This window comes from Salmo salar, chromosome ssa01, assembly GCF_905237065.1.
Source record: "Salmo salar chromosome ssa01, Ssal_v3.1, whole genome shotgun sequence".
Lineage (NCBI taxonomy): Eukaryota > Metazoa > Chordata > Actinopteri > Salmoniformes > Salmonidae > Salmo > Salmo salar.
The window spans coordinates 69,421,256-69,446,024 of NC_059442.1; the positions used below are offsets into that span (position 1 = coordinate 69,421,256).

Consider the following 24,769-nt stretch of genomic DNA (forward strand, 5'->3'; position numbering starts at 1 on the left):
CACGGCGTCTCCAGACTCTGTCACGTCTGTCACGAGCTCAGTGTGAACCTGCTTTCATCTGTGAAGAGCACAGGGTGCCAGTGGCGAATTTGCCAATCTTGGTGTTCTCTGGCAAATGCCAAACGTCCTGCACGGTGTTGGGCTGTAAGCACAACCCCCACCTGTGGACGTCGGGCCCTCATACCACCCTCATGGAGTCTGTTTCTGACCGTTTGAGCAGACACATGCACATTTGTAGCCTGCTGGAGGTCATTTTTCAGGGCTCTTACAGTGCTTCTCCTGCTCCTCCTTGCACAAAGGCGGAGGTAGCGGTCCTGCTGCTGGGTTGTTGCCCTCCTACGGCCTCCTCCACGTCTCCTGATGTACTGGCCTGTCTCCTGGTAGCGCCTCCATGCTCTGGACACTACGCTGACAAACACAGCAAACCTTCTTGTCACAGCTCGCATTGATGTGCCATCCTGGATGTGCCATCCTGCACTACCTGAGCCACTTGTGTGGGTTGTAGACTCCGTCTCATGCTACCACTAGAGTGAAAGCACCGCCAGCATTCAAAAGTGACCAAAACATCAGCCAGGAAGCATAGGAACTGAGAAGTGGTCTGTGGTCCCCACCTGCAGAACCACTCCTTTATTGGGGGTGTCTTGCTAATTGCCTATAATTTCCACCTGTTGTCTATTCCATTTGCACAACAGCATGTGAAATTTATTGTCAATCAGTGTTGCTTCCTAAGTGGACAGTTTGATTTCACAGAAGTGTGATTGACTTGGAGTTACATTGTGTTGTTTAAGTGTTCCCTTTATTTTTTTGAGCAGTGTATATCGGTATGATAATTTCGAACCGACAGGTTGACGAGGACTGATACAGATGTAGGATCTTATTTCAGCCAGTTTGCTACAGCAGTAAATAATCCTATAGCAAAAGGAAATGTGAATTATTATGTGGATTATAATGAATGGACATTTTTGTAGGGGTTGATGCATTTTCTGTAAGGGAAAATCAAATCTGAAATTTCAAAATAGAAATTACAAACTTCAGAAGCTTTTTCAAACATCAATTACTCTACAAGTTTTAAATGTTCTGCATTGCAGGAAAGTTCTCCTTCAACAGGGTGATCAAATTAAGATCCTATATCTGTACTGTTTATCAGTCTTAGAATGAGATGCTTTTATAGTCACAGGGTACTTCTATGATAAATGTGTCAAACATCTATTTTTAGCTTCCTGAAAATTATTAAAGGCAGGATTGTGTCAAGTTACTGAATTACCCAACCAATCTGGGTTTGATTTACATTTAATCCTGTTTGTTTAAACAATAAGGCAGGTGTATGTGGATTTACTTTTCAGGTTTATGTTGATAATGTTTTGTCTATCCAAAGATCCTACACAACGTTTCTGACCAAAGGTTTCTCTTTAAATCTACCAGGCAGGCAGAAATAAGGCCACAAAGCTATTTACCTTAATAATCAGAGATAAAGATTCCAACATACAACCTGACAGTCATGGGCCCACTGCTACCATAGAAACAGGTGCTCAGATTTTCCATTATTACCAATCCAGTGAAAGAGCTATAAGTCTGCTGTGCCTAGAAATAGACAGCAATGTTAAATATATATCCAGGACCTCACAAGACAATCTATATCTCATGACAAAAGTAACATTCTTTAACCAGCAAAGCCTTAGTTTTGAATACTTATGTAACAGTGCACTACAAATCAAGCAAAGAAAATACACATTGTGACCTCACAAAAATATATCTGAATCTATTGAAGCACATTTGAGAAGTTTGAGAAATCACCAACTCTCATCTGTGAATCTCATAGCTGCAGACTAAGTCACTCTAAGCCAAAGCCCTCTGCGTTGGAGATGGTGATGATTAACTTCTGCTTCAGTTCCTTCCTACTTTTATAAGGTGGGAGGCAGATCTGGTTGAAGCAGGTGTGTGATATGGGTTACCTGAATAAGACAAAGATAACATGTCAGCAATGAGCTCTCAAATTACTGTAAGGGCCCTTCTGTTGCCAAAGCACTAAGCAGCCTGCATTATAACAGATTAGAGAGTGACACCACTATTTTTCTACTCAAACTATACAATACTGTAGCAATACTGTATGATGCTCAACATACAGTGAGGGAAAAAAGTATTTGATCCCCTGCTGATTTTGTACGTTTGCCCACTGACAAAGAAATGATCAGTCAATAATTTTTATGTTAGGAGTATTTGAACAGTGAGAGACAGAATAACAACAACAAAATCCAGAAAAACATAGGTCAAAAATGTTATAAATTGATTTGCATTTTAATGAGGGAAATAAGTATTTGACCCCCTCTCAATCAGAAAGATTTCTGGCTCCCAGGTGTCTTTTATACAGGTAACAAGCTGAGATTAGGAGCACACTCTTAAAGGGAGTGCTCCTAATCTCAGTTTGTTACCTGTATAAAAGACACCTGTCCACAGAAGCAATCAATCAATCAGATTCCAAACTCTCCACCATGGCCAAGACCAAAGAGCTCTCCAAGGATGTCAGGGACAAGATTGTAGATCTACACAAGGCTGGAATGGGCTACAAGACCATCGCCAAGCAGCTTGGTGAGAAAAGGTGACAACAGTTGGTGCGATTATTCGCAAATGGAAGAAACACAAAAGAACTGCCAATCTCCCTCAGCCTGGGGCTCCATGCAAGATCTCACCTCGTGGAGTTGCAATGATCATGAGAACGGTGAGGAATCAGCCTAGAACTACACGGGAGGATCTTGTCAATGATCTCAAGGCAGCTGGGACCATAGTCACCAAGAAAAATATTGGTAACACACTACGCCGTGAAGGACTGAAATCCTGCAGCGCCCGCAAGGTCCCCCTGCTCAAGAAAGCACATAAGGGGACAGGACAACTTCACCTCATCAAAGGGATGATGGACGGGGCCATGTACCGTCAATTCTTGGGTGAGAACCTCCTTCCCTCAGCCAGGGCATTGAAAATGGGTCGTGGATGGGTATTCCAGCATGACAATGACCCAAAACACACGGCCAAGGCAACAAAGGAGTTGCTCAAGATGAAGCACATTAAGGTCCTGGAGTGGCCTAGCCAGTCTCCGGACCTTAATCCCATAGAAAATCTGTGGAGGGAGCTGAAGGTTCAAGTTGCCAAACGTCAGCCTCAAAACCTTAATGACTTGGAGAAGATCTACAAAGAGGAGTGGGACAAAATCCCTCCTGAGATGTGTGCAAACCTGGTGGCCAACTACAAGAAACGTCTGACCTCTGTGATTGCCAACAAGGGTTTTGCCACCAAGTACTAAGTCATGTTTTGCAGAGGGGTCAAATACTTATTTCCCTCATTAAAATGCAAATAATTTTTAACATTTTTGACATGCGTTTTTCTGGATTTTTTTTGTTGTTATTCTGTCTCTCAATGTTCAAATAAACCTACCATTAAAATTATAGACTGATCATTTCTTTGTCAGTGGGCAAACGTACAAAATCAGCAGGGGAATGACCTATGACCTATGATAGCCATTCCCTTTCACTCAGTCAACTTTGGTAGAACATACTATTGTGAGTCGCACTCTCGTGACAGTTGAAGGATCTACGAGGCCAATGAAATCAGTGTCTTGCTGAAGCCCCGCCTTCCACTTGTGATAAATTGGAAAACAAGTGTCTTACGTTACGCCAACTAAACTGTCCCATAGTGGTAGACTGTGCTCACCCCATGGATGTTGTGTGCTGAAGGTTGTACTTGTTCTCATAAATGAATCTTATGAGATCAAACAATTAGTTATTCTTCAATTTGCTGGTGCAATGACTAAGATGGCTAAGAAAACAACCGAGAAGATGATAGCTAAGCTGAGTTCGGGGATGAATCATGCCCCCAGTCACGTAGTTAAAGCGTTTATCTTAAAGATAATCAAATCAAATGTTATTTGTCACATGCGCCGAATACAACAGGTATTCACCTTACAGTGAAATGCTTACTTGCAAGCCCTTAACCAACAATGCAGTTTTAAGAAAATACCAAAAAAAGTAAGAGATAAGAATAACAAATAATTAAAGAGCAGCAATAAATAACAATAGCGGGGCTATATACAGAGGGTACCGGTACAGAGTCAATGTGCGGGGGCACTGGTGTCGAGGTAATTCAGGTAATATGTACATGTAGGTAGGAGTTATTAAAGTGACTATGCATAGATAATAACAGAGAGCAGCAGCAGCGTAGAAGGGGGGGGCAATGCAAATAGTCTGGGTAGCATTTGATTTGCTGTTCAGGAGTCTTATCGCTTGGGGGTAGAAGCTGTTTAGAAGCCTCTTGGACCTAGACTTGGCGCTCCGGTACCGCTTGCCGTGCGATAGCAGAGAGAACAGTCTACGACTAGGTTGGCTGGAGTCTTTGACAATTTTTAAGGCCTTCCTCTGACCGCCTGGTATAGAGGTCCTGGATGGCAGTAAGCTTGGCCCTGGTGATGTACTGGGCCGTATGCACAACCCTGTGTAGTGCCTTGCGGTCAGAGGCCGAGCAGTTGCCATATCAGGCAGTGATGCAACCCGTCAGGATGCTCTCAATGGTGCAGCTGTAAAACCTTTTGAGGATCTGAGGACCCATGCCAAATCTTTTCAGTCCCGAGGGGGAATAGGTTTCGTTGTGCCCTCTTCACGACTGTCTTGGTGTGTTTGGACCATGTTAGTTTGTTGGGGATGTGGACGCCAAGGAACTTGAAGCTCTCAACCTGCTCCACTACAGCCCCGTCGATGAGAATGGGAGATAGCTCGGTCCTCCTTTTCCTGTAGTCCACAATCATCTCCATTGTCTTGATCACATTGAGGGAGAGGTTGTTGTCCTTGCACCACACGGTCAGGTCTCTGACCTCCTCCCTATAGGCTGTCTCATTGTTGTCGGTGATCAGACCTACCACTGTTGTGTCATCGGAAAACTTAATGATGGTGTTGGCGTCGTGCCTGGCATGACTGAACAGGGAGTACAGGAGGGGACTGAGCATGCACCCCTGAGGGGCCCCCATGTTGAGAATCAGCGTGGCGGATGTTTTGTTACCTACCCTTACCACCTGGGGGTGGCCCTTCAGGAAGTCCAGGATCCAGTTGCAGAGGGAGGTGTTTAGTTCAAGGGTCCTTAGCTTAGTGATGAGCGTTGAGGGCACTATGGTGTTGAACACTGAGCTGTAGTCAATGAATAGCATTCTCACATAGGTGTTCCTTTTGTCCACGTGTGGAGTGCAATAGAGATTGCATCATCTGTGGATCTGTTGGGACGGTATGCAAATTGGAGTGGGTCTAGGGTTTCTGGGATAATGGTGTTGATGTGATCCCTGACCAGCCTTTCAAAGCATATCATGGCTACAGACATGAGTGCTACGGGTCAGTAGTCATTTAGACAGGTTACCTTGGTGTTATTGGGCACATGGACTATAGTGGTCTGCTTGAAACATGTTGGTATTACATACTCAGACAGTGAAAATGTCAGTGAAGACACTTGCCAGTTGGTCAGTGCATGCTCGTAGTACACGTCCTGGTAATCCGTCTGACCCTGCGGCCTTGTGAATGTTGACCTGTTTAAAGGTCTTACATCGGCTGCGGACAGAGCGTGACCACACAGTTGTGTGATGCTCTCATGCATGTTTCAGTGTTACTTGCCTCAAAGCGAGAATATAAGTTCTTTAGCTCGTCTGGTAGGCTGGTGTCTCCAGGACGCTCTCGGCTGTGCTTCTCTCTGTAGTCTGTAATAGTTTGCAAGCCCTGCCACATCCGATGAGCGTCGGAGCCGCTGTACGATCTACAGAATGTGTAGTTTGTCTCATCTTGGAGCAAGCTCAGGGGGTCCTCGCTCAAAACAATCCGTTGCATTGCCACGTACTGCGTACAAACTCGTGTAGCATTCTTGAGGAAGCTTGTAATTACTGATGGTGACTTTCCTTTCCCAGATGCCAGTACCTCTACTGGGACCGAGGCACAAAAAGCGGAGATGTATTGGACAAATGTTTTGTCTGCCGATCTGTAGCCGGATAAGGGAGGCCCCCACTGCCTGTGTCTGCTTTGCTAAAGCACCGCTTGCCTCTCTTCCCAGACTTGTTGATGAAGGGTCCAGTCCCACCTCAGTGATCTGGCCCTAGGTGGACTTTCAATACCGGGCTAGCAAAACGAGCAAGGGATAGTGTGTTTGTCAGGTTGGCTAACTCGCCAAGGTGAGCTACCTACTACTAGCTATACCTCCCTCCCCACATGGAGTTGCTGGGTTAGTTATCTTTTTTAGTATACGTAGCGTTAAGTAAATTGGTTATTCTAAACGGACTGTGCTGCGGTCAAAGAGGCTATCTAGCCTAGTTTATGCTAAAAAATCCTCCTGGCTAATGTAGGCTAGCATGCTTAACTTGTGGCAAGTGAAACTTACTAGGTTTCCCCAAGCGTTATGGCAACTCCATTCCTATTTTCAGTTGCTGTAGATGGAGGGTGTGAAGGAAATGGGGTTCGCGTGCAGCCCCTTTGCCCGTAAAGGGGCTGGGCTTCATGCAGGCTATACAGTCTCATGGAAACAAAACGTATGTTGGAAGTTTGTCTATGTCAACCTGGCCAACATCCGGTGAAATTGCAGAGCGCGAAATTCAAACTGCAGTATTATAAATATTTAACTTTCATAAAATCACAAGTGTAATACATCAAAATAAAGCTTAACTTCTTCTTAATCCAGCCGCGGTGTCAGCTTTCAAAAAGGCTTTACGGCAAAAGCAAACCATGCGATTATCTGAGGACAGCGCCCCGCATACAAACACATGAAAAACATATTTCAACCAGGCAGGTGTGACACGAATGTCAGAAATAGCGATATAAAAAATGCCTTACCTTTGATGATCTTCTTCTGTTGGCACTCCAAAAGGTCCCAGTTAAATCACAAATGGTCCTTTTGTTCGATAATGTCCTTCTTTATATCCATAAAAACTCAGTTTAGCTGGCGCGCTTCAGTCAATAATCCACCCAGTTTCCCTCCATCAAAATGCATAAAAAATGTATCCCAAACGTTACTAATAAACTTTTCCAAATAAGTCAATCAACGTTTATAATCAAACCTTAGGTACCCTAATACGTAAATAAACTCTAAAATTTCAGACGAAGAATCGTTATTGTCTTTACCGGAGAAAAATACCAAAGAACGCTCTCTCTTCCACGCGCTTTCAAACACTACAGCCAAAATGGGAGCCACCTAGAAAAACTACAATTTCTGGCTCATTTTTCCAAAAACCAGCCTGAAACTCTTTCTAAAGACTGTTGACATCTAGTGGAAGCCCTAGGAACTGCAATCTGGGAGGACTTGGCCTTATAATTAAAGTGATAGCCATTGAAAATGGAGGTAGGCAGAATTATTTTGGGGAGGGATGGTTTTTCCTCTGGGTTTTGCCTGCCATTTCAGTTTTGTTATACTCACAGACATATTTTAACAGTTTTAGAGTGTTTTCTATCCAAATCTACCAATTATATGCATATCCTAGCTTCTGAGCCTGAGTAACAGGCAGTTTACCTTGGGCATGCTTTTCACCTGGATGTCAAAATACTGCCCCCTACCCAAGAGAGGATAATGTTGCCCCCTCCGTTACCACGTGTTCCACATTGTTCACAGGGTTCAAGGAGTATATCAATCTCCAGAGGGTGAGTGTGACAAGTTTAGTCATTTTAGGCAAACCTTGGCACAAATAGTTTTTTCAACCGAGTTCCAGTATTCACGGGTGTTAAGTGTTGTCTCCCGAACGTGAGTTCGATGAAGAGTGTGGTGGAAATGGAAGAACCAATCTCTCCCAATCCACATGGTGGCGTCACGACCATTGAGATGGCACTTTACGGGAGTCGCGCTGTCTGCGCCAACCAATGGCCCGCAAGTGGAGTGTCGCCCTGGATCATGCGAACAGTGACGTCAGGTTACAGGCTGAAATTTGTTATGTAACTCCCACCCTTCTGCAGCGTCATCATGACGAATGTTGCAAGGCCTCAGTGCCTGTTTTGAGGAAGGAAATATCTTCCGGTCTCCAGAAGCAGGCAATCCGAGTGGTTCCTGTGTCCAAAATACGGGACTGCTGGTACTGTCGGTATTCCTGGTTATGATGGGACGGAACAATGCATCCCATTCTAGACCTATGTGATCTCAACAAGCACCTCAGAGTCTCGGAATGCTCAAGAGCCGCCGGCTATTACAGTGATTGGCTGGTGGCGATGGAGTCGAGGGGGCAAGCAGTGCTACACACATCCATGCTACTGTCCCGTATTCAGTCTCTAGGCTTCATAAGAAACCAGAAATATAGTTGTTTGACTCCATCTCAGCGCATTCCTTTTCTGGGTGTCGACCTAGGCTCACTCGCGTTTCACGCTTTTTTATCCCCATGGAGGGTGTCCGGGTTCCAGCTCTGCTTAGCCAAATTTTGGCTGGGTCACACAGTGCGTTTTTGCCAGTGCCTATGCCTACTGGGGATGATGGCTTCTATGATGGAAGTCGTTCCTGTGGGGTTAATATGGCCCTTCCAGAACTGAGTGCTAGCAACTCACCTGGACGCATCTCTCAGCCTAAGTCGGTCACGTCGGGGGTCCCTGTCAGGCCTACAGGCCATGGCCCAGTGGTGGGACCCTCTGCTATTGTCAGGGAGATCCCCTGGGCTGAATTGTATCCCACAAGTTGATCATGACAGATGCATTGCAGACGGACACTCCCTATTGCTGGGGAGCAGTGTGCACATTCTTTTGCTTTGGGATACGCATGTCCCCGGTTGCCTCAACTCAGGTGCAGATATTTTATCCAGGTGGTTACCTTCTGTTTCAGCAGTGGAGGCTCTCCAAGGTATGGGACATTTTTTGACAGGGCCAATATAAATATTTACACTTCACTAGAAAAAACACAGTGTTTATTTTTCTTGATGAGGGACACTACCACACAAGTGGTCTCACACCCTGTTTTACGCATTGCCAACAGTGGTTCTGATTCAGCCCACGGTGGAGTGGGTGTGCTGGGAGAGGCTTACCATGGATTCTTGTGGCTCCTCGTTGACCCAAGCAGCCTTGGTTCATGGAGATCATTCACCTTTTAGATGGGGACCCATGGAAACTCGCAAACTCCCAATCCCTGTTGTCCCAGGTGCATGTGCAGGTTTGGCAAGTGAGGCCAGAGATTTGGTTCCTATGGGCCTGGTCCCTAAGCGGGCCATTGTGATGGCTAGAGGTTTACCTCAGAATATTATTGCTACCATTCAGTCTGCAAGGGCGCCCTCCACGAGAGGGGTGTATGCGTATAAGTGGCAATCGTTTGCACTCTGGTGTCAAGATAAGGGCCTTGTTTTTTTTCAGTGCTCTGTGAGGGACATCCTTATGTTCCTACAGGAGCTTTTCAAGCATTCTCCACTTTAAAAGTGTACATGGTCGCTGTCTCAGCGTGTCATGTGGGAATTGACGGTACCTCACCGGGGGCTCACTGGTGGTGCGGTTCCTGAAAGGTGTATGTCGTCTCAGACCGGTCTCTTAACCAACTAATTGCGCCCGCTTGGGACTTGGCGCTGGTTTTGGAGACACGGTGTGTCACCCCTTTGAGCCTCTGGAGTCAGTGGATCTGAAGATCCTCTCCTACAAACCTCCCTGCTCAGGGCTTTGGCCTCCACTAAATGTGTTGGGGTTGTCCGTTATCTATACACCCTTCCAGTACTCAGTTCGCCCTGTGTGACTCTAAGCGGTCTTTGCATCCAAATGCGGCCTTTGCCCCAAAAGTAATGGCTATGTCCTAAAGGTCCCTTTTCGCCTCCTACTTTTGCTTCCGGAGAGCAACATGGTTTGCCCTGTGTCCAATGCAAGCTTTAAACAAACATAGGATATCCATAACTTTTTTTCTGTCTTGCTAATCCAGTTTATAAGAATATTTTGAAGATAAATACACAATGGGATGAGAGGACAAGAGTACTAAAAACTAAATAGAGTACTAATGGTCAATAGGGAATTGTCAGAGCTATAGTTGTTTCTCAGTTCAACAGCTGTTTAGAATCTGTGGAATGTCAGTCCTGAACTCAGAGCTATGTGTGCTGCGTTCTGTACATTGAGTCTGGAGCAGGATATTTGTTATTTGGCCATTGGCCCAGTTGTACTGGAAGGACTTCTGATTGGTCAACCCCAGGCTAGGGTGGGGGGTTATAAATGACATCCTGTTTCTTTGTTCTGGGGAGAAAAGCTGAGGACAGGGATGACTGAAAATCTACCTCCCAGCATAACATCTATGATTTGTCCTTTTCAAATAAATACATTTTTCTCCCCTTGATTTGCTTTGGGGTTTGTGTTTAGGAAGAATAACATCAACTGCTAACACTTGGTGCCATGACCTGGATGAATTGGTCTGAATAACAACAAGAAAAACTTATGAACTGTGTGGTGATCCAGAGGAAAGAGAGAAGGCTGTGCGCAACCCACTTTGGGGAGTCAACTCTTAATCTCCTGATTGATGGCATAGTTGCTGGGTGAGTCTAGACCAATATAATTTTAAATAACCAAATCAGGTTAAAATAGTGCATGCAATGAGTGGTACGTATCTGTGATGTATAAGGTTCAAGTCCTTTGTTCTCTATTAAAAGGTTCAAGTCCTTTCTCTATTATAGGGGTTCGAGGCTTTTATTAAAGGGTTTGAGGCCTCTGTTTTTGTGAAACCTTGTTGTATGGAAGTGAGTTGCTAGTTGAGTAGCAATTTTTAAACATGTGGTAAATGTAAACCTTGTAAGCATTCAACAAGCCTTGAAGTGAACACAAGTTTTTATGGATAACCAGGGCCTACAGAAACAATTTGTTCTAGAAGAGGTTTGAGTCCTCAAAAGGGGTTTTTATATATATATATATATATATATATATATATATATATATATATATATATATATATATATATATATATATACACATACATATATTTTGGGGTTAAATAAATATATAAACATAGAGATATATATTATACAACTATTGATGTTAATGTAATGCCATTGTTAAGTGAGAAAACCACTCTGAAAAAGGATGGATCAGATGTTAAAATCACTGTCTAGTGATATAAAGAACCATTTAAAAGTAGAGGAGGAGACATGGGTGAAAAAGTCAGAGGTGACCCCCACCTGTGGCCTCTCTGTTCCCTCTGTCTATCCTCACACTGAGTTGTGCAAGGCAGATCAGGTTTCAAGCATCTGGTCAGCATTGCCTGGCTTTGAGTCAACAGATTTTGACAGCAGGCGACGAACGATGTCTTAGGCCAACCACAGGCTGTAAAAGATAGTAAAGATAAACCTCTAGTGACAGTAATCACACATAAATCAGCACCCCCAAAACAGTTGCATGAAGGTCAAAAACGTTTAAGCATCCACGAGATGAGGGTATCAGAGTTGTGCAGGTTCCGAGTGAAACCAACAACATTATTCGTTCAATAGAAGAGAAACCTGGTGTATGTCATAATTTCGGGATTTCTGGTCACTGGCAACAAGACTGTAGGAAAAGAAAATGTGATTTCATGAGAAGTGGCCAGGAGAAGCAGGGTCGGTCTAAAGGAAAATGGAATCAAGACAACAGCCCCAACGACACAATGCTTGTGCAGAAATTTAAGAAGCTCTCTCTGGCTCAGCAGCAGAGTTTGCTGGATGCTTTAGAGGTAAACTAACAGCCCCTCTCTTACATCCCATCTCAGCTGGTGTACATATGAAATCGGTTGGAATATTTGTGAACATGATGGTTAACAACCTTGCAGTATATCTTTTAGTGGATACGAGTGCTGAAGTCACTGTATTGCCCATATCTTATGCAAAGTATGTGAACTCTTTGCAATTACCTGGGTTTCTGCATAAATTGGTCATAAAATTTGATCTGATCTTCATCTAAGTCACAACAATATACAACATAGTGTGCTTAAACTAATAACACACAAATTATTGTATTTTTCTTGTCTATATTGAATAGATCATTTAAACATTCACAGTGTAGGTTGGAAAAGGTATGTGAACCCCTAGGCTAATGATTTCTCCAAAAGCTAATTAGAGTCAGGAGTCAGCTAACCTGGAGTGCAATCAATGAGACGAGATTGGAGATGTTGGTTAGAGCTGCCTTGCCCTATAAAAACACACACAAAATTTGAGTTTGCAATTCACAAGAAGCATTGCCTGATGTGAACCATTCCTCAAACAAAAGAGATCTCAGAAGACCTAAGATTAAGAATTGTTGACTTGCATAAAGCTGGAAAGGGTTACAAAAGTATCTCTAAAAGCCTTGATGTTCATCAGTCCACGGTAAGACAAATTGTCTATAAATGGAGAAAGTTCAGCGCTGTTGCTACTCTCCCTAGGAGTGGCCGTCCTGCAAAGATGACTGCAAGGGCACATTGCAGAATGCTCAATGAGGTTAAGAAGAATCCTAGAGTTGATCAGCTAAAGACTTACAGAAATCTCTGGAACAGGCTAACATCTCTGTTGACGAGTTTACAATACGTAAAACACTAAACAAGAATAATGTTCATGGGAGGACACCATGGAAGAAGCCACTGCTGTCCCAAAAAACATTCCTGAATGTCTGAAGTTTGCAAAAGTGCACTTGAATGTTCCACAGTGCTACTGGTAAAATATTCTGTGGACAGATGAAACTATAGTTGAGTTGTTTGGAAGGAACACACAACACAATGTGTGGAGAAAAAAGGCACAGCACAGCACACCAACATCAAAACCTCATCCCAACTGTAAAGTATGGTGGAGGGAGCATCATGGTTTGGGGCTGCTTTGGTTGTCTCAGGGCCTGGACAGCTTGCTATCATTGACGGAAAAATGTATTCCCAAGTTCATCAAGACATTTTGCAGGAGAATGTTAGGCTATCTGTCCATCAATTGAAGCTCAGCAGAAGTTGGGTGATGCAACAGGACAACGACCCAAAACACAGAAGTAAATTAACAACAGAAGAAAATATGCCTTCTGGAGTGGCCCAGTCAGAGTCCTGAACTCAACCCGATTGAGATGCTGTGGCATGACCTCAAGAGAGCAGTTCACACCAGACATCCCAAGAATATTGCTGAACTAAAACAGTTTTGTAAAGAGGAATGATCCAAAATTCCTGACCGTTGTGCAGGTGTGATCCGCAACTACAGAAAATGTTTGGCTGAGGTTATTACTGCCAATGGAGGGTCAACCAGTTAAATCCAAGGGTTCACATACTTTTTACACCCTGCACTGTGTATGTTTACACAGTGTGTTCAATAAAGACATGACAACATATAATTGTGTGTTATTAGTTTAACCTGTTAGGGCTAGGGGGCAGTATTGACACGGCCGGATAAAAAACGTACCCGATTTAATCTGGTTACTACTCCTGCCCAGTAACTAGAATATGCATATAATTATTGGCTTTGGATAGAAAACACCCTAAAGTTTCTAAAACTGTTTGAATGGTGTCTGTGAGTATAACAGAACTCATATGGCAGGCAAAAACCTGAGAAGATTCCATGCAGGAAGTGGCCTGTCTGACAAGTTGTGTTTCATCTTGGCTCTTTTTATTGAAGACTGAGGAACTTTGCTATAACGTGACACTTCCTACGGCTCCCATAGGCTCTCAGAGCCCGGGAAAAAGCTGAACGATATCGAGGCAGCCTCTGGCTGAAACACTTTATCGCGTTTGGCAAGTGGCTGATCAGAGTACTATGGGCTTAGGCGCGTGCCCGAGTCGACCGAATGCTTTATTTTCTTTCGTCTGTTTACCTAAACGCAGATTCCCGGTCAGAATTTTATCGCTTTTTTATGAGAAAAATGGCATAAAAATTGATTTTAAACAGCGGTTGACATGCTTCGAAGTACGGTAATGGAATATTTAGACATTTTTTGTCACGAATTGCGCCATGCTCGTCACCCTTATTTACCCTTTCGGATAGTGTCTTGAACGCACGAACTAAACGCCGCTATTTGGATATAACAATGGATTATTTTGAACCAAACCAACATTTGTTATTGAAGTAGAAGTCCTGGGAGTGCATTCTGACGAAGACAGCAAAGGTAATAACATTTTTCTTATAGTAAATCTGACTTTGGTGAGTGCTAAACTTGCTGGGTGTCTAAATAGCTAGCCCTGTGATGCCGGGCTATCTACTGAGAATATTGCAAAATGTGCTTTCACCGAAAAGCTATTTTAAAATCGGACATATCGAGTGCATAGAGGAGTTCTGTATCTATAATTCTTAAAATAATTGTTATGCTTTTTGTGAACGTTAATCGTGAGTAATTTATTAAATTCACCGGCAGTGTTCGGTGGGAATGCTAGTCACATGCTAGTCACATGCTAATGTAAAAAGCTGGTTTTTGATATAAATATGAACTTGATTGAACAAAACATGCATGTATTGTATAACATAATGTCCTAGGGTTGTCATCTGATGAAGATCATCAAAGGTTAGTGCTACATTTAGCTGTGGTTTGGGTTTATGTGACATTATATGCTAGCTTGAAAAATGGTTGTCTGATTATTTCTGGCTGGGTACTCTGCTGACATAATCTAATGTTTTGCTTTCGTTGTAAAGCCTTTTTGAAATCGGACAGTGTGGTTAGATTAACGAGAGTCTTGTCTTTAAAATGGTGTAAAATAGTCATATGTTTGAAAAATTGAAGTTTTTGCATTTTTTGGAATTTGAATAACGCGCCACGGGATTACACTGGCTTTTGAGTAGGTGGGACGGGTTAGCCCATAGAGGTTAAGCAGAATGTGTTTGTCTATTGCTGTGATCTAGATGAAGATCAGATCAGATCAGATTTTATGACCAATTAATGCAGAAATTCAGGTATTTCCAAATGGTTCACATACTTTTTCTTTCCACTGTATGTCCTCAGTACATGGGCAAGAAGATGAGAGCAACACGATTGGGGGGGGGGGACAGATATGAAACAAACCATTGTCAATTTCTAATGGTCCAATGAAGATTGATGCAGGAATCTACAGTTCAGAACCATGCTATTTGGACTACGAAGAAAAATGAGTGAGGAACTTTGCATATGGAACCAGTGTGTTTGACAGGTGTTGCCCCACCTTGCACAAAACTATATCCCAGTAGCAAGGAAGCTATGGACGCTACTAAAGTAGTGATTAAAGATCTATGGGACACGGGTATAGTTGAAAAGACACCATGTAATCCAGCTACTCTGATGTATCCTCCAGATACCACATTATTTGAATACAACTGTTGTGAGTTGTTTTGGGTCAGCGCTCTGATGAGTTTATAGAGTAATTTGTTGGAAAACCCTGAGTTTATCTTATACACAGACGGTTCAAGCAGTGAGGAAGGTAGGCTGGGCAGTGACTACAATGGACAATGTCCCTACCAGGCACGTTAGATTTGAGAAAATCAGACATTCACTTTGAGCGAAACAGTGCTTAACTATTGCATACAACTTTCTAATGGGGAATAACTCCAGAAGGGGGTCATGACGTGGTGCCAGGACAGTGGGTGTTGGTAAAAAAAATATGTGACAGACACATTAGGGCCAAAATGGGAAGGTCCTTATGAAGTTTTGCTGATAACGAGGTCAGCAGTAAAAGTCCAGGGAAAATCACAATGGATACATGTCACTCATTGCAAGGTTGTCCATTTTGATGACAAAGCGGAGCCTGGAGAATAAAGAACTGATGGATTAGCAATTGGGGCTCAATCTCGGGTGAAGAAGCATAGTAAGATGATCAGAACCTGATAAACTTCTATGTTGTATACTGCAGTCGTCAAGTTAGGGATATCTAGGTGAAATGTACAACTTTTTCTTGAAAATCAGGACATGCTTACTTAGGAAAATCTATGTGAAATATCAATTTCTCTTGAAACTTTTTTGTTTCCTTCGTTACAGGTTATGAGAATCTATCATCTGAGGCTGCAGCAATATCCCTTGACTGTACCTGAAACAATACAAGATCACCGGTGGAGTGCAACCAGTGGAATGGAAGAAGAATTCCTCACACCGGCAGACTGTCAGAACATAATTTCTAATAGTTATCTATGGGACTGATACCAGTGTGGAAGAGCTGGTCACTTTTAAAGGACTTTGTGAATGATTACCTTGACAATAGGACGATTGAATATTATTGTCTTGCAGACAAGTGAAAGATGTTAGAAATTATTTTCCTTGTGAGTTTCCTCCTAATACAGGATGTGGGTGGTGTTTCCATTTCTAACACAGAGATGCATCAGCAGGATGAGGGACACTCGAGCGTCAATACGTTTCTAGCTCTCTCTCTACACAATGCCACAGTAGTCAAAGTAGTTGTTGGGTTTGTATGTATGCACCATTCACATCAAGGGCAGGTATTCCATTAGGGGCTATTCCTTTTAACCAGAGTGAAATGTTGGGTGGTTATGTTTTAATAGGTCACTCTCTCGGAACTTGTCTCAACTGCACCAGGACAGGTTTGTCAAAGGGTTGACTATAGGAGATATTTGTGCTACGGCGAGTTGGGCATCATCACACACTTTTGTGAGGTTTTAATCGCTTGGATGTCACTGCTCCCAGTGTAGCACACAGTGTGCTTATGGTTGGGACAGGGGAAAGTCACTAGGCAGCACGCCATCTGCACAATACCCAGACTGCCTCATCTGGCAGGGTCAGGTCTGGCTGGTGTGCCAAGGGCCATTTCATTTAGCATCCGTTGGGGTCGGCTTGGGGCGTGATTATATTTCCCCATAGTATTTTGTATCGAAGTTGATTGACATAAAAGGAACGTAGCATTACGACTATACTGAATGGCCCCCTACCGCCCGTTCCTGGGCTCAGTGAAGAGCGGTATTAAATGAAAGGAATGAATCCGAGCCTCACGCTTGTCAGAGAGGCATGGATTTCATTGGCCTTGTCAGGCGTGATTGCAGATCCTTCAATCGAAGCCTTGAGAGTGTGATTCCCCATAGTATGCTGTACCTTGTTTCCCTCCTTGAACAGTATTGTTAGTCAATGTTACAGTCTATAATGTTTATTTTGTGTTTGGATATTGTTCTAATTATATTGTTGGATATATATGAGAGTAAGAGCCAATGAGTGATGGGATGACTACAGTACCAGTCAGTGGACATGTCGATCTTGGCGATCTTGAAGTTTAGGTCAACCAACCCTCCCACGGGGACACGGTCACATCCTGTGGCGAAGTGGAGCAGCTTCTTCTGCAGCGCCAAAGGGAAAGCCAGTACCACGTCCCAGAAATGGCTAAACACACACAGAAACAGGTGGTGTCAATAAAAAAATTCCAGACAGGCAATGTAAAACACAGCCAACGTGACTATTCTGTTATGGCAGCATGTCAAGACCTAAATTTAGACGGCTGTTGTAACATCACTGACGATTGCATGAAATGGAGAGTGAACTACACTCTTAGAAAAAAAGGGTTCCAAAAGGGTTCTACAGCTGTCCCCATAGAATAACCCTTCTGGTTCCAGGTAGAACTCTTTTGGGATCCATGTAGAACCCTCTGTGGAAAGGGTTTTACCTGGGACCAAAAGGGTTCTACCTGGAACCAAAAAGGGTCCTTCAAATGGTTATCCTATGGGGACAGCCGAAGAACCCTTTGAGGTTCTAGATAGCTCATTTTTTTCTAAGAGTGTACAGCTCCTTGAGAAGTTATGTTGCATGACACTGCATTGACTCGTGTAATAGGAAAAGTCAATGCATAGACTTGTGTAATAGGAAAGGCCAAATGAAGAGCTATGTTATGGTTGACTTTCAAATTAAAGCAAGTGGTTGGTCCCCCAAGGGGGAAGGGGAGGGAGTGCAGCTAGAGTAAAACAGGCCTGAAAGGGACCGGAAACGCATGCAGCTGTAAAGTGGCACAGGTTGGCTGCAGGGATCCAGTGGAGGTGGTATAAAGAGTTCAGCTCTAGGTTCCTCCAACAGAGTGAAAGAGCATTGCATAATGGGTCTGTCATAATGGCTTGTTGCTAAAGGCTTTGTGGTACTCCACGGCAAGGTGAGGGGAGGATCTGGGGATATTTGCCAGGTGAAAGATTGAAAAATAATGAACAGTTGTATAGATTGGGTGCACTAGGGGTTTTATGTGCATGACACTTACCGTACTGTGAGGTCAGATTTGCTGTAGCCCTCATACTGAGCTGCTTTCTGCAGGGCGCTCATGCCCAGCTCTGGAGTTCCACATACCAGGATCTCTACCTCCTCAGGTCTCAGAAGCTGCATATCCACAACACAAGATGTGCCTAGGGCTGTTACTGTGACCTTATTACCTCCACACCGGCAGTCCGGTGTCATGACCACAGACAAATTCCAGTGATGATTGAGTCACGGTAACTAGGCTTCTCCAAAATAGTTCTCTGATGCCTTTGATGGTCATTAGTAGCATACCAAACTTGCCAGTTGCTAATGGCCGGTACTCATGGCTCTATTGTCCCTCTAATCACTCTGACATCAATGCAAATAGTTTTGAAAATCAAATGAAACACTTAATGAGAGCTCTGGCATTGAGTTTGAGCGAAATCGGATAACCTGTTGCACAGCGACAGCCAGCTAGTTGATGCATGGAATGAAATAAGTGTTCCAGTTGCTCAACATTTCTATGGGCTATGCAATCGTGTGAGAAAACAGAGTTTTGATGGCCTCTATTAAAAATCGGATGATCCCTTCAGCTTTCTAATCACTAGGCCTCCTATATTTATTTATCAACTTACCTAATATTAAGCACATTGCTTCGCTTTACAACTGGAGTAGCCTACCTTGCTGGCATGAAAATGAACCGCAGGAAAAGTGTCCTCCATTTGCTATTCAAGTGCATATGGTCTTTTTTTTTACCATGCCCCTGTTCCGACAGGTGCATGATAATGGCCCATTCTAAATGAAAACTAATTTCACACATATTATTTAGTATATGTCAATTTGTAAATCGGAAGGTACTGGAACAAAAAGTGAGCTGGAGTGGGGTGACCTGGTGAGCTCTGAGGTACAAGAACGCATGAGAAATAAAATCACCTTAAAAGGCGCTGCATGGTCATTCCGACATCTGCATTGGCCATGTTTGCAGCATTTACGGTGATGCGGCTTCTGCAGTAGTCAGTGCATTCAGCAGAGCTGTTGTGAAGGAATTGTCAAGGAAGTGAGTTTGTGTTTATACAGGACCTCCCGCCACCACCTACCATCAACCAATCTTGTCAATGCAGAGCTATACGGAGCCTTCCGCATTGTTACAAAATTTGGGAGGCACACGGTGATGCGGTATGGAGCTCAATTTGGCCTCTGCGTGCCTCTGGAGGATCTGTTATTGTGTCACACCCTCCATAAATGGACTATTCTAATAAAGCATTGCATGCATATCATTGCAGTATGGTTGTGGAAAATGTTTTGTAGCCTAGGATCCGGGAAAAAGTGTCCTTTTATAAACGCATGCAATTCTAAGTAATTTTACATGACTGGAGACTGGCAGAATATTTTTCTATATCACACAAATTATCGAAATGACAGGCTACTTTGACACTGACAAACTGAGAATCTGAGATCAATAAAAATGATCTTGTCTTGAATCCATCAACAGCCTAGGCCTAGCGTTGTGGAGACACATGTATTATAGGCTACAAAATGAGGAGGAAATTATAGTCCTAAACATGCTTTCCAGTTTCACTGACTCGACCAATGATATGCTCACTTGCCGGAGATGGCCGAAGCATTTGTGCCAAAAGCCTATCTCGCTCAATATTTGGAAGTTGATCAAATATTTTGGTAGCCTACAGCATACAGATTAGAGTCTTCTCTTTCCAGCAGGAGCCATTTGCTTTCCAACCTTTGTTTTCAGTGATTGTATTTGAAATATTGCTAAAGGCCTGTATTGTCTACACGCTGTTCACTGACAGATTTGCCGCACGTTCCCGACTGTATGTATGTGTGAATATATATATATACAATACCAGTCAAAAGTTTGGACACACCTACTCATTCAAGGTTTTTTTTATGTTTACCTTTTTCTACATTGTAGAATAATAGAGAAGACATCAAAACTATGAAATAATACATATGGAATCATGTACAGTACGAACCAAAAAAGTGTTAAACAAATCTAAATATATTTTATATTTTAGATGCTCCAAAGTAGCCACTCTTTGCCTTGATGACAGCTGTGCACACGCTTGGCATTCTCTCAACCAGCTTCACCTGGAATGTTTTTCCAACAGTCTTGAAGGAGTTCCCACATATGCTGAGCACTTGTTGGGTGCTTTTCCTTCACTCTGCAGTCCAACTCATCCCAAACCATCTCAGTTGGGTTGAGGTCGGGTGATTGTGGAGGCCAGGTCATCTGATGCAGCACTCCATAACTCTCCTTCTTGGTCAAATAGCCCTTACACAGCCTGGGGGTGTGTTGGGTCATTGTTCTGTTGAAAAACAAATGATAGTCCCACTAAGTGCAAACCAGATGGGATGGCGTATCTGCATAATGCCGTGGTAGTCATGCTGGTTTAGTGTGCCTTGAATTCTAAATAAATCACTGACAATGTCACCAGCAAAGCACCCCCACACGATAACACCTCTTCCTCCATGCTTCACGGTGGGAACTACACATGCGGAGATCATCTGTTCCCCTACTCTGCGTCTCACAAAGACACGGCGGTTGGAACCAATAATCTCAAATTTGAACTCATCAGACCAAGGACAGATTTCCCGCGGTCTAATGTCCATTGCTCATGTTTCTTGGCCCAAGCAAGTCTATTCTTCTTATTGGTGTCCTTTAGTAGTGGTTTCTTTGCTGCAATTCAACCATGAAGGCCTGATTCACGCAGTCTCCTCTGAACAGAAGGAAAGAAATTCCACATATTAACTTTTAACAAGGCAGACCTGTTAATTGAAATGCATTCCAGGTGACTACCTAATGAAGCTGGTTAAGAGAATGCCAAGAGTGTGCAAAGCTGTTTAACACTTTTTTGGTTCCTACATGATTCCATATGTATTATTTCATAGTTTTGATGTCCTCTCTATTATTCTACGATGTAGAAAATAGTAAACATAAAGAAAAACCCTGGAATGAGTAAGTGTGTCCAAACTTTTGACTGGTACTGTATTTCATTGTGCCCTACAATGCATGATTCACAGTGATCAGAACATACAGTGAGCATACAAAGTATTAGGAAAACCTTCCTAATATTGAGTTGCACCCCCTTTTGCCCTCAGAACAGACTCAATTCATTCTCAATCCATCGGGGCATGGACTCTACAATGTGTCGAAAGCGGTCAACAGGTATGATGGACCCATGTTGTCTCCAATGCTTCCCACAGTTGTGTCAAGTTGACTGGATGTTGTTTGGGTGGTTTGCCATTCTTGATCCACACAGGATACTGTTGAGCTTGAAAAACCCAGCAACATTGCAGTTCTTGACACACTCAAACCAGTGCGCCTGGCACCCATTACCATACCCTGTTCAAAGGCACTTAAATATTTTGTCTTGCCCATTCACCCTTGGACTGGCACACATACACAATCCATATCTCAATTGTCTCAAGGCTTAAAAATCCTTCTTTAACCTGTCTCCTACCCTTCATCTACACTGATTGAAGTGAATTTAACAGGTGACATCAATAAGGGATCATGGCTTTCACCTGGATTCACCTGGTCAGTCTGTCATGGAAAGAGTAGGTGTTCCTAATGTTTTGTACACTGTGTATCCTACATGACCATACATCTTGGTGGTGAAGTTTGGCAACAGCCTCAACTCAGATATTATCTTGCCTAGTTTAGGATTGGCCCAGGTGTAGACCCTTACCACAGTGTGTATGTGTGTGTGTGTGTGAATTAATAATGCTCTCACTTACCTCAGTGTGTGTTACCATAACTCCAAACTATTCTTGACTACAACCTGATGTAGCTCATTAAGTTCTCCAGTGTCAAAAGGTTTTCAACAAATATCAAATCACTCTACAAGGACACTTGTGTCTCTGACCAACAGAAATGTACCACCAACGTTTATTTAATTGAATTATTTTACCTTTATTTTACCAGGCAGTTCAATTAAGAACAAATTCTTATTTACAATGACAGCTTGGCAAAAAATGTGCAAAACATACACTGAAATACAGGAGGAAATAAATGCACAAATCTATTGAGAGTGAACATTTTGAACATGCCATTGATTCCATTGTATCGTTTAAATATTTCAGGGATGTACAGTATGGCTCAGCCACAGGACGGCCGGTGGCGCCTTAATTGAGAAGGACGGGCTCATAGTAATGGCTGGACTGGAATTCATGGAGTGGTATCGAACAAATCAAACACATGATACCATTCCATTCACTCCATTCTAGCTGGGGTGTGGTCAATCTACAGATAGCCTGGAGACACAGAATTACACCCAGGCTCATGATACAGTATTTATCTATGGCCTCTGTCAAAATGCAACAGCCCATGTGGGTCACCCCCACCCCAATATGAGACTACCCCACTGCCGAAGTCTGGGTCGGGGTGAACCTAAGCTTTTCTGTGTCTCTGGCTGATCAGTATTCAACGGTAGCCAACAGTGTTAGATTTGTACTGCTGTAACTAGATGTTAACTCATTTGTCCCAGGAGGCCCTGATCCCTATAGTCTGTCTTAATGACTAACTCATCACCTCTGTTCTTGACCCACTTAAAACTGCCCTTTTTTTGCAATTTAGGAGGGCTGTAGTATAATGTAAGCAATGTCAGTCAGTGCAACCTATACCCCAGGAGAGGGGGTCATGGGGAACAGGAGGGGGCACGTGGGTAGAAGTGTTGTATATTTACATTAACAGTCATAAGGGACTCACATAAATCACACAGCTGTGTGTATCAGATACACACACTATGATATTAGCTTCTCTCCTACTTTTACTCAGAACTGCATGAGTTCTAAACCTGTATCAGAATTTTCAAGTTATAAACCTGGATCAGAATGTTCATCTGGATGTTTTCTGACCACAGTGACGTGAATAACTCTTATTGTACTTTACAATCTGAAAGACCTCCAAGAGCCTGAGAAATTTTACCCCACCCCCCACTGAACGCAGAGAGAAGTCCTGACTCACCATCATAGCGTCTGATGCACACACACACTATGGAAGCCATGATAGAAGGCTGCAAACTGCTTGTAAATGGACTTATTCAGTAGGAAATCAGTGTACAGCTGAACATATTCTGCAGAGAAAGAAAATAATTTAATAAACCACTGACGCCCACAAATAGAGGAGACATATACTCAAATACAAAGAGGAGCCTTGTGACATAACATGTGGAACAGAAAAAGACACACTAAGCGGAATTAGATTCAAGTGAATGGCATGTCTGTTTTTCAAACAGAAATGTAGTCCTGGAGGTTCAAAGCTTGATTTCATTGTAATGTGTTTTAAATTGACAACCTTGACCATTTGATTCGTTGAATAAGCTGTGTTAGAGATGGGATGGAACGAAACGAAGCACATCCTGTGGCCCCTGTATGTCTACCTCTCATATTTTAGCCACAGTATAGGCCTACTCACCCTTTCTGTTCTGTTTGTTGACTAGGATCTTGTCACCTCCAGGTTATAGGACTTGACCACACCAAGCTCCTCTTGGAAAACCTAGATACAATGACACACTCATTATCTTTAAAAAAAGAGAGTGGATTTCTGGTTCCGTGCGTAGTACCCCCACTGCCCGCTGATCCCCCCCACCGCCCGCTGATCCCCCCCGCTTCTGTTTGTTCGGAGGAACCAGACCATGGATCATCTTCGGAGGCTTCGGACCGCCAACGAAGGCCCTGGGCTGCAGACCACTGCCGAAGGCCAATTGCTCACAGCAGGCACTGGCTGTACCGGGTTATGGATGCACACTAGAGGGAGAGTGTGAGGAGCAGGAATCGGTCTCACCGGACTGGGAAGACGCACTAATGGCCAAGTGCTCACAGCAGGCACTGGCTGTACCGGGTTATGGAGGCGCACTGGAGGGCGAGTGCGGGGAGCAGGAACAGGACGTACTGGGCTGGGCAGGCGAACTGGAGGCCTGGGGCTGGCTTTGGAGGCGCCAGACTAGTAACACGCACCTCAGGGCGAGTGCGGGGAGCAGGGACAAGACGTACTGGACTGGGCAAGCGCACTAGAGGCCTGATGCGTGGGGCTGGCTTTGGAGGTGCCAGACTAGTAACACGCACCTCAGGGCTAGTGCAGGGAGCAGGAACAGGACGTACTAATGGCTGAGTGCTCACAGCAGGCACTGGCCATACCGGTTTATGGCTGCACACTGAAAGGAGAGTGCGAGGAGCAGGCATAGGACATACTGGACTATGAAGACGCACTGGAGGCCTGGTGCGTGGGGCTGGCTTTGGAGGCACCAGACTAGTAACACACACCTCAGGGCTAGTGCGGGGAGCAGGAACAGGACATACTGGATTATGGAGGCATACCGGAGAGAGAGTGCGAGAAGCAGGCATATGCTCACCACAATAAGCACGGGGAGTTGGCTCAGGGCTCACCCCTGGCTCACCTCAGGGCTCACCCCTCTCCCAGTGTCTGTTGGAAAGCAGACTGAACCAGGTTTTCCTCTGGGACACTGCCTGTGCTTAGCTCTATTCATTTTTTTTATCCTAAAAAACTCCCTAGTTCTTGCCAATGACAAGCATACCCATAACATGATGCCACCAATATGCTTGAAAATATGAAGAGTGAAACTCAGAGGTGTTGTGTTGGATTTGCCCCAAACATACTGCTTTGTATTCAGGACATAAAGTACATTTCTTTGCCACATGTTTTGCAGTATTACTTTAGTGCCTTATTGCAAACAGGATGCATGTTTTGGAATATTTTTATTCTGTAC

At 43.7% G+C, this 24,769-nt stretch overlaps 1 pseudogene; it reads right to left on the minus strand.

Moving 5' to 3' along the window:
* Positions 1 to 1,831: 1,831 nt before the first annotated feature.
* Positions 1,832 to 24,769, minus strand: part of LOC106605694 (probable E3 ubiquitin-protein ligase HECTD2) — a 43,292-nt pseudogene continuing 20,354 nt past the window's right edge.